We start from the raw sequence: 11,174 nt of genomic DNA, 5'->3' as shown, positions 1-11,174 counted from the left end.
ATTTGATTTTATTTTTAATATCAAGCCACATTTATTGTAAAAAATCGGGGTAGGCGGGCAGAATAAATATAATCGGGGTGTTATCGGGGCAATCGGGTCGAAATACTCGATCGATTAGGTTTTACTATAAATGGATTAGTTGCAGCTATCGGGTAGCGCGTACCCCGATTTAGTCCCGAAAGCCCCACCCTGATGCCCCGAAATGTGAACCCCGATTGGCCAAAAAGCGCCTCGATATGCTCGTGGTTGATCCCTTGTTGTTATATCTTAGTAGTTCAATGATAGTGATCAGATGCAACGCCAGATTTAGTCTATTTTTCCTCAAAAGACAGCAAACGTCAAATTCTAGATTTTTCATAGCGCCATTTTCAAGTATTTACGTCGTCTGCTATATTAAATATCTAGCGACTACAGTGATGCCATATAGCTACACAACAAAGGAACGCTACCAAATAATGGCGTTTTGTAGTGATCGGCCCCGATTAGCCAAAATCGGGTTAAATGCCCCGCCCATCCCAGCAATCGGGGCTGAATCGGGGTGCTACTTCGTCAGCACGGGGCGGAGCAAAAATGGAGATTAACCCGCTCACCCCGACGCCATTTGCAAAAAAGGCGCCTGAATTCAAACTACGAATTTGGGTCGGGATTTTTATCGGGGCAACCGGGGAGAACTCCCCGTTTTTCATCATAATAATTGATTTCGACTCGATCGATTATGTTTTTACGTCGATTGATTGAATACCATCGGGGTTGCATCCCCGATTAGGCACCCCGATACAATCCCGATTGAGATCGGGATTAAAAAATTTTCAACCCGAGCCCCGAACGTCCCGCCCTAAGGCCCGAATTTCGAAACCCGATTAGGATCGGGGCCGATACCTATTTCTACCTCTTATCCGCTTTTTCTCAAGCGGTGAACCTCGAGAAATAGAGTCGGTGACCTCTCGGTTGTTCCAGAGTTACCACTTGCCTCATGGTTCATTAATGTGATGGAATTTGGATGCTTTTATTAGCTGTTGATTATTAAATTATAAAATTATTGTGATGTGCTTACGGTTGAGGAGTTATAGCGGAGGTTGTCAACTCGAAAAAAAAATTCCACCAATATTTTTAAGCAAAAAATATGAAAAATAAAAAAATAAAAAAATATATATATATATATATATATTTGAAAAATGAAAAATCCGCAATAGTTGTACTTAACATACGGAAATTCTTATAGGGGTAGCGCTTGACCCCTCGCCAATCGGGGTTCTTTTTAGTCGATCCGGTGCGGGGATAATCTTAATCGGGGAAGTGATTTCGGTGCTCGGTGTGGTGAATTCGGTGCTCTGTGCCTTCCCCGATTTCAATCCCCGATTCCAATCTCCGATTTCACTCCGCGATTAGAAAAGTTAAGAAAGCGGTTTTGTATGGGTGGCATAACTTTGAATCAAAATGAGAAGAATACACCATAACTATGTAATGAAATTTGAATTACTAATAAAAAATATTCATTCAGTATACTTTTTTACTTAAACGTCTTTACTATTCTTCTTATACCAACCTGTCTTTAAGGGATGTAATAAGTCCAAACGTGTAACAATAAATGCATAAGTTCACTCCGAAAATTAAAATGTGATTATATTTCATTATTTCTGTATGAGAATCGTATTACCGTGTAACATGAAACTCATAAATATAACAAGGGCAATTACAAAATGTCACAACTTAAACGTAATGATATAATAGAGGAAGTGACTGACGCGACCCCCCCTGTTTGCGAACGCACTCTTGCGGATTCTACCAAATTATTCAACTAGAAAAAATAATCCCATAAGAAATCCTGTTTAAAAAAGGTGCGGAAGATGGTGGATAGAGGCATTGCCGGACTACAGGAATCCTGCTATCCGCATTCTGTAAGAGGTTTATAATGAAATATCTGATGATGAATCAGATTTAACAATAGAAAACATTGAATTGACGGTAATAATTACGACATAAAATATGTAAATAAGAACTAATAACTTGACTAAAATTTAATTCAAACAGAAATATCCAATCACTCAGCCATTTAATATCCCTATGCGTTTGAAAACACACCTTGAAAAACTTAACGTAATCGTCTCAGAAGATTGGACTATAAATATTGTAAAAAATTCCCACTATACTATTTACAAATTCATGAATGAATTGATGTCGTCAATTTTTATCAATGAATACTAAAAAAGTAAGAATAATAAATTTTTACTAAAAAATAAAAATTCTTTTAATATCTAATTTTTAGCGCATAAAGGATCTGGAAAAGGAGGAAAACAAGGAACCACCGTGAGGGAAAAAATGAATCCCAAATATGTGGAAGACATAACAAGTATTAACATAACAATCATGTTTTTTAAAAGAAAATAAATTTTAATCTAAAAATAAAAAACCGAATTCTTAATCCCCATATGGAGAAATTTAAAAGGATGAATCCCGTGGCTGCTACGACAAGCTTCATTGAAGTATATGGAGCAATTTTTGAATAACAATGGCAGACTACTTACAAAATAAGCATAACGCACAAGCACAAACGTAGCTAGATATCAAGCAAAAATTTTTTACTCCTATTTGCGTTTGGAAGACTTTTTTTGCTAAATTCCACAATAAAAAAAATAAAAAGAATAAACAAATGATGTATTAAAATTAATTACAATAAATTAACCTTCTAATTGGCTCGTATGGACTCCAGTTTCTGGATCTTTAAAATGCAACCTAGGGTTTACTTTTAAATGAATGCAATTATTACGTTCCCTATTCCAAATCCACATTCTTAACCTTAATACACATAAGACACAAAAAATAAATAACACTTAATACTTACTCTAGCTTATCATAGGCTTTCCAACAATCAGATATTATGATAGATCCAGGTAAAATACATTCTTTGGTTACTTCCAGCAATGTATTTGCGGATCTATCAATAACGGTAACAAGAAAACATTTTCCGGACCCTCTTTCCACTCCACCGAATACCCAGACTCCATCAACCCTTTTCCTTCGATTATATTTTTCTATACAAGAATTATATTAGAACCATAAAAATACCAAAAATTTTTAAATTAAATACTTTTGCCTAACTTTGATTCATCAATTTCTACAGTAATGCCGATGCCACCAATCTTTTCAGAATTATTAATAACAATATCTACCGAAACTTCATGGCAAAAATTATACCAATCAATGGGTGGTCCATGAGTTAAAAAAATAATAGTAAAGTATATTAAAACATAGAAAAGTAGCTTACAGAATGTTATAGTGTATTATAGAAAAGTATAGTATAAATAAACAGTATAGTATGGTACAGTATTGTAAAAAATAGTATAATCCACTATAACGGTAATAGAATATTAAACGACATAAGAGTAAAGTACATTGTATAATAGTACAGTTAAGCATAGCATGAAAAAAAAAATAAAGTATAATATAGTTAAGTATAAAAAATGGAAACATACTTAAATCAAAATCATTTTCCACATACTTCTGTGACATTTCACTCCACCAGGATAATACGTTAGGGTCAAGATTTCATGAATCGTTAAATGAGACTGATGAAACCAGGAATTTCTTCTAATGGTGTAGATTTCTTTTTTTGCATTTGAAATAAAACATTTCAAGCTTATCACTATAACTTTTGATAACATCACTTGACGAGCTCAGAAACATAGATCCGTTCGTACTTCGTAGACATACTTGAATAAATACTATTATTACGTAACAATACACACCCAAATGTTAACTAAAGATGTTTAGTAAAGTCACAGACTAAGAGGTAAAGACTACGATCTTCTATAAACCCCTTGAAGACATGCACGTCCTATGCCGTATGGTGGCGCGTCGATCAGATGATCTGAAAAGAATTATTTTTCCTCGTCTCCCTGCCGACTTGAGTCTTCACACACCGTAAGTTTGTAATTAAACTACTTAACATTCCAACAATGTTTTTTTTTGTAAATAGAGCTTAGATATTCCCCATTTAGTATTAATTATTTCATATTTTTATGTGTTGTCTACACATGGTCCATAAAATACTTTATTACACCCCCTTTTTCCCTTTTTCCCACCCCCTTTTTCTCTTTTTTACCCCTCCCTCTTTCCCATCTGAAAATGGGAAAAAGGGGGTGTAATAAAGTATTTTATGGACCATGTGTAGACAACACATAAAAATATGAAATAATTAATACTAAATGGGGAATATCTAAGCTCTATTTACAAAAAAAAACATTGTTGGAATATTAAGTAGTTAAATAACAAACTTACGGTGTGTGAAGACTCAAGTCGGCAGGGAGACGAGGAAAAATAATTCTTTTCAGATCATCTGATCGACGCGCCACCATACGGCATAGGACGACCATGTCCTTGACCATTCCTCTCAACCCTATCCCAGTTCGTAGTCTTTACCCTCTTAGTCTGTGGTAAAGTATTTATAAAATAAAGTTTACTCGGAAAACAATAGAAAAACAATACTGAATTAAACTTTACTTTTTTAATGTATTGCTGAATAGTAAGGTAAATGGTAATTTTAATTTATTTAACTTAATAACAAATTGAATTAACTAAATTCAATGACATAATAGTAGTAATACAAAGTAACTCTTTTCAGGAAATACAGACGTTATCCATCTGGATAATTGTAAACGCGGCAGCGGGCGCGAAGCGCCCGTCTGCCGCAAGACGTTACCGTTGATTTTTTCGTTCAGGTCAATTGTGAATCTGACTCGAGGGCTTCATCGGGAAGGAGGAGGGGAGCTCGGCATGCAAAAATTTTCAACGGGCGGCTAACGGTTGGAAACCTTATGCAAAATAGCTAACTTTTGAACCATAAATCGTAGAGCAACAGGAATGGTCTAGATCGACGCAGAATATCAAAATTAGTCGAAATAACATCATTTTTGAACTTGTTTGTGTGAAATTTTGGAGAAAAAGAGATAAAACCGATAAATGTGATTTTTAGGAGGAGGGGCTCGGTTGTGTTGCAATAAGGATAATTGTAAACGCGGCAGCGGGCGCGAAGCGCCCGTCTGCCGCAAGACGTCACCGTTGATTTTTTTCGTTCAGGTAAATTGTGAATCTGACTTGAGGGCTTGATCGGGAAGGAGGAGAGGAGCTCGGCGTGCAAATATTTTCACCGGGCGGCTATCGGTTGCGGAGTTATAGCTAATTTGCATATTTAGCCGTATTTGCTAACTTTGGAACCGTCCATGCTAGAGCAACGGGAATGGTCTAGATCGGCGCAGAATGTCAAAATTAGTGAGATTCTATGCATTTCATTCGATGAACTCTGAATATTCGTCGGCAATAGCCATGTTTCTATGATGAGAACTTGTGAATGCTGCAATGTGTTCTTCAACTTTTGAACCGTTCATCCTAGGACAACGAGAGCGGTCTAGAAAGATGCAGAATTTGTTAGATAATACGTTCCGATGTATTTCGTAAAGATATTAACGGCAGTTTTGGCGTAGTAACGAGTTTTCTCTCGGAAATTCGCAGTGAAATTTTTCGTTCAGGTAGTTCACAATTCCAACACCAGGGTAGTGTGGGGCCCATAGAGAAGAGCTTGCCACATAAATATTTCCTCGCGGCGACTTGTAATAGAGCCACAAAATCGATTTTTCTGAAAATTCCGGAGTCAAAATTTTCATTCAGGTAAATCGCAAATTTAACGTTAGAATAATGTGGGGCACATAGAGAGGAGCTTGCCACATAAATATTTCCTCTGAGCGACTTGTAATTGAGCCACAAAATCGATTTTTCTGAAAATTCCGGAGTCAAAATTTTCATTCAGGTAAATCACAAATTTGACGTTAGGAGAATGTGGGGCACATAGGGAGGAGCTTGCCACATAAATATTTCCTCAGGGCGACTTGTAATTGAGCCACAAAATCGATTTTTCTGAAAATTCTGGAGTCAAAATTTTCATTCAGGTAAATCACAAATTTGACGTTAGGAGAATGTGGGGCACATAGGGAGGAGCTTGCCACATAAATATTTCCTCGGGGCGACTTGTAATTGAGCCACAAAAATCGATTTTTCTGAAAATTCCGGAGTCAAAATTTTCATTCAGGTAAATCGGAAATCTGACAGCACCGCACGGTCGGGAAAGCAAAAAGCAGTTCGGCACATAAATATTTTAATCGTGCGGCTAACGGTTGAGGAGTTAAAGCGAATTTTCAATTTGAGCCGCATTTGCCAACTTTTGAACCGTATATTCTAGAGCAATGGGAATGGTCTAGATCGACGCAAAATCTCAAAATTAGTCGGAATCTACGCATTTCAATATTAAAATATCAAAGATTCGTGAGGGGAATGTGGGGTCAAATTTGACGTTAGGAGAATGTGGGGCACATAGGGAGGAGCTTGCCACATAAATATTTCCTCGGGGCGACTTGTAATTGAGCCACAAAATCGATTTTTCTGAAAATTCTGGAGTCAAAATTTTCATTCAGGTAAATCACAAATTTGACGTTAGGAGAATGTGGGGCACATAGGGAGGAGCTTGCCACATAAATATTTCCTCGGGGCGACTTGTAATTGAGCCACAAAATCGATTTTTCTGAAAATTCCGGAGTCAAAATTTTCATTCAGGTAAATCGGAAATCTGACAGCACCGCACGGTCGGGAAAGCAAAAAGCAGTTCGGCACATAAATATTTTAATCGTGCGGCTAACGGTTGAGGAGTTAAAGCGAATTTTCAATTTGAGCCGCATTTGCCAACTTTTGAACCGTATATTCTAGAGCAATGGGAATGGTCTAGATCGACGCAAAATCTCAAAATTAGTCGGAATCTACGCATTTCAATATTAAAATATCAAAGATTCGTGAGAAATCATCATTTTACTACAGTGAGAACTTAGGAAACCTTATGCAAAATAGCTAACTTTTGAACCATAAATCGTAGAATAGAAGGAATGGTCTAGATCGACGCAGAATATCAAAATTAGTCGAAATAACATCATTTTTGAACTTGTTTGTGTGAAATTTTGGAGAAAAAGAGATAAAACCGATAAATGTGATTTTTAGGAGGAGGGGCTCGGTTGTGTTGCAATAAGGATAATTGTAAACGCGGCAGCGGGCGCGAAGCGCCCGTCTGCCGCAAGACGTCACCGTTGATTTTTTTCGTTCAGGTAAATTGTGAATCTGACTTGAGGGCTTGATCGGGAAGGAGGAGAGGAGCTCGGCGTGCAAATATTTTCACCGGGCGGCTATCGGTTGCGGAGTTATAGCTAATTTGCATATTTAGCCGTATTTGCTAACTTTGGAACCGTCCATGCTAGAGCAACGGGAATGGTCTAGATCGGCGCAGAATGTCAAAATTAGTGAGATTCTATGCATTTCATTCGATGAACTCTGAATATTCGTCGGCAATAGCCATGTTTCTATGATGAGAACTTGTGAATGCTGCAATGTGTTCTTCAACTTTTGAACCGTTCATCCTAGGACAACGAGAGCGGTCTAGAAAGATGCAGAATTTGTTAGATAATACGTTCCGATGTATTTCGTAAAGATATTAACGGCAGTTTTGGCGTAGTAACGAGTTTTCTCTCGGAAATTCGCAGTGAAATTTTTCGTTCAGGTAGTTCACAATTCCAACACCAGGGTAGTGTGGGGCCCATAGAGAAGAGCTTGCCACATAAATATTTCCTCGCGGCGACTTGTAATAGAGCCACAAAATCGATTTTTCTGAAAATTCCGGAGTCAAAATTTTCATTCAGGTAAATCGCAAATTTAACGTTAGAATAATGTGGGGCACATAGAGAGGAGCTTGCCACATAAATATTTCCTCTGAGCGACTTGTAATTGAGCCACAAAATCGATTTTTCTGAAAATTCCGGAGTCAAAATTTTCATTCAGGTAAATCACAAATTTGACGTTAGGAGAATGTGGGGCACATAGGGAGGAGCTTGCCACATAAATATTTCCTCAGGGCGACTTGTAATTGAGCCACAAAATCGATTTTTCTGAAAATTCTGGAGTCAAAATTTTCATTCAGGTAAATCACAAATTTGACGTTAGGAGAATGTGGGGCACATAGGGAGGAGCTTGCCACATAAATATTTCCTCGGGGCGACTTGTAATTGAGCCACAAAAATCGATTTTTCTGAAAATTCCGGAGTCAAAATTTTCATTCAGGTAAATCGGAAATCTGACAGCACCGCACGGTCGGGAAAGCAAAAAGCAGTTCGGCACATAAATATTTTAATCGTGCGGCTAACGGTTGAGGAGTTAAAGCGAATTTTCAATTTGAGCCGCATTTGCCAACTTTTGAACCGTATATTCTAGAGCAATGGGAATGGTCTAGATCGACGCAAAATCTCAAAATTAGTCGGAATCTACGCATTTCAATATTAAAATATCAAAGATTCGTGAGAAATCATCATTTTACTACAGTGAGAACTTAGGAAACCTTATGCAAAATAGCTAACTTTTGAACCATAAATCGTAGAATAGAAGGAATGGTCTAGATCGACGCAGAATATCAAAATTAGTCGAAATAACATCATTTTTGAACTTGTTTGTGTGAAATTTTGGAGAAAAAGAGATAAAACCGATAAATGTGATTTTTAGGAGGAGGGGCTCGGTTGTGTTGCAATAAGGATAATTGTAAACGCGGCAGCGGGCGCGAAGCGCCCGTCTGCCGCAAGACGTCACCGTTGATTTTTTTCGTTCAGGTAAATTGTGAATCTGACTTGAGGGCTTGATCGGGAAGGAGGAGAGGAGCTCGGCGTGCAAATATTTTCACCGGGCGGCTATCGGTTGCGGAGTTATAGCTAATTTGCATATTTAGCCGTATTTGCTAACTTTGGAACCGTCCATGCTAGAGCAACGGGAATGGTCTAGATCGGCGCAGAATGTCAAAATTAGTGAGATTCTATGCATTTCATTCGATGAACTCTGAATATTCGTCGGCAATAGCCATGTTTCTATGATGAGAACTTGTGAATGCTGCAATGTGTTCTTCAACTTTTGAACCGTTCATCCTAGGACAACGAGAGCGGTCTAGAAAGATGCAGAATTTGTTAGATAATACGTTCCGATGTATTTCGTAAAGATATTAACGGCAGTTTTGGCGTAGTAACGAGTTTTCTCTCGGAAATTCGCAGTGAAATTTTTCGTTCAGGTAGTTCACAATTCCAACACCAGGGTAGTGTGGGGCCCATAGAGAAGAGCTTGCCACATAAATATTTCCTCGCGGCGACTTGTAATAGAGCCACAAAATCGATTTTTCTGAAAATTCCGGAGTCAAAATTTTCATTCAGGTAAATCGCAAATTTAACGTTAGAATAATGTGGGGCACATAGAGAGGAGCTTGCCACATAAATATTTCCTCTGAGCGACTTGTAATTGAGCCACAAAATCGATTTTTCTGAAAATTCCGGAGTCAAAATTTTCATTCAGGTAAATCACAAATTTGACGTTAGGAGAATGTGGGGCACATAGGGAGGAGCTTGCCACATAAATATTTCCTCGGGGCGACTTGTAATTGAGCCACAAAATCGATTTTTCTGAAAATTCTGGAGTCAAAATTTTCATTCAGGTAAATCACAAATTTGACGTTAGGAGAATGTGGGGCACATAGGGAGGAGCTTGCCACATAAATATTTCCTCGGGGCGACTTGTAATTGAGCCACAAAAATCGATTTTTCTGAAAATTCCGGAGTCAAAATTTTCATTCAGGTAAATCGGAAATCTGACAGCACCGCACGGTCGGGAAAGCAAAAAGCAGTTCGGCACATAAATATTTTAATCGTGCGGCTAACGGTTGAGGAGTTAAAGCGAATTTTCAATTTGAGCCGCATTTGCCAACTTTTGAACCGTATATTCTAGAGCAATGGGAATGGTCTAGATCGACGCAAAATCTCAAAATTAGTCGGAATCTACGCATTTCAATATTAAAATATCAAAGATTCGTGGGGGGAATGTGGGGTCAAATTTGACGTTAGGAGAATGTGGGGCACATAGGAGGAGCTGCCACATAAATATTTCCTCGGGGCGACTTGTAATTGAGCCACAAAATCGATTTTTCTGAAAATTCTGGAGTCAAAATTTTCATTCAGGTAAATCACAAATTTGACGTTAGGAGAATGTGGGGCACATAGGGAGGAGCTTGCCACATAAATATTTCCTCGGGGCGACTTGTAATTGAGCCACAAAATCGATTTTTCTGAAAATTCCGGAGTCAAAATTTTCATTCAGGTAAATCGGAAATCTGACAGCACCGCACGGTCGGGAAAGCAAAAAGCAGTTCGGCACATAAATATTTTAATCGTGCGGCTAACGGTTGAGGAGTTAAAGCGAATTTTCAATTTGAGCCGCATTTGCCAACTTTTGAACCGTATATTCTAGAGCAATGGGAATGGTCTAGATCGACGCAAAATCTCAAAATTAGTCGGAATCTACGCATTTCAATATTAAAATATCAAAGATTCGTGAGAAATCATCATTTTACTACAGTGAGAACTTAGGAAACCTTATGCAAAATAGCTAACTTTTGAACCATAAATCGTAGAATAGAAGGAATGGTCTAGATCGACGCAGAATATCAAAATTAGTCGAAATAACATCATTTTTGAACTTGTTTGTGTGAAATTTTGGAGAAAAAGAGATAAAACCGATAAATGTGATTTTTAGGAGGAGGGGCTCGGTTGTGTTGCAATAAGGATAATTGTAAACGCGGCAGCGGGCGCGAAGCGCCCGTCTGCCGCAAGACGTCACCGTTGATTTTTTTCGTTCAGGTAAATTGTGAATCTGACTTGAGGGCTTGATCGGGAAGGAGGAGAGGAGCTCGGCGTGCAAATATTTTCACCGGGCGGCTATCGGTTGCGGAGTTATAGCTAATTTGCATATTTAGCCGTATTTGCTAACTTTGGAACCGTCCATGCTAGAGCAACGGGAATGGTCTAGATCGGCGCAGAATGTCAAAATTAGTGAGATTCTATGCATTTCATTCGATGAACTCTGAATATTCGTCGGCAATAGCCATGTTTCTATGATGAGAACTTGTGAATGCTGCAATGTGTTCTTCAACTTTTGAACCGTTCATCCTAGGACAACGAGAGCGGTCTAGAAAGATGCAGAATTTGTTAGATAATACGTTCCGATGTATTTCGTAAAGATATTAACGGCAGTTTTGGCGTAGTAACGAGTTTTCTCTCGGA

The sequence above is a fragment of the Daphnia magna genome, linkage group LG6 (genome assembly GCF_020631705.1).
Source record: "Daphnia magna isolate NIES linkage group LG6, ASM2063170v1.1, whole genome shotgun sequence".
NCBI lineage: Eukaryota > Metazoa > Arthropoda > Branchiopoda > Diplostraca > Daphniidae > Daphnia > Daphnia magna.
Note: the sequence above shows the minus strand (reverse complement) of the source record.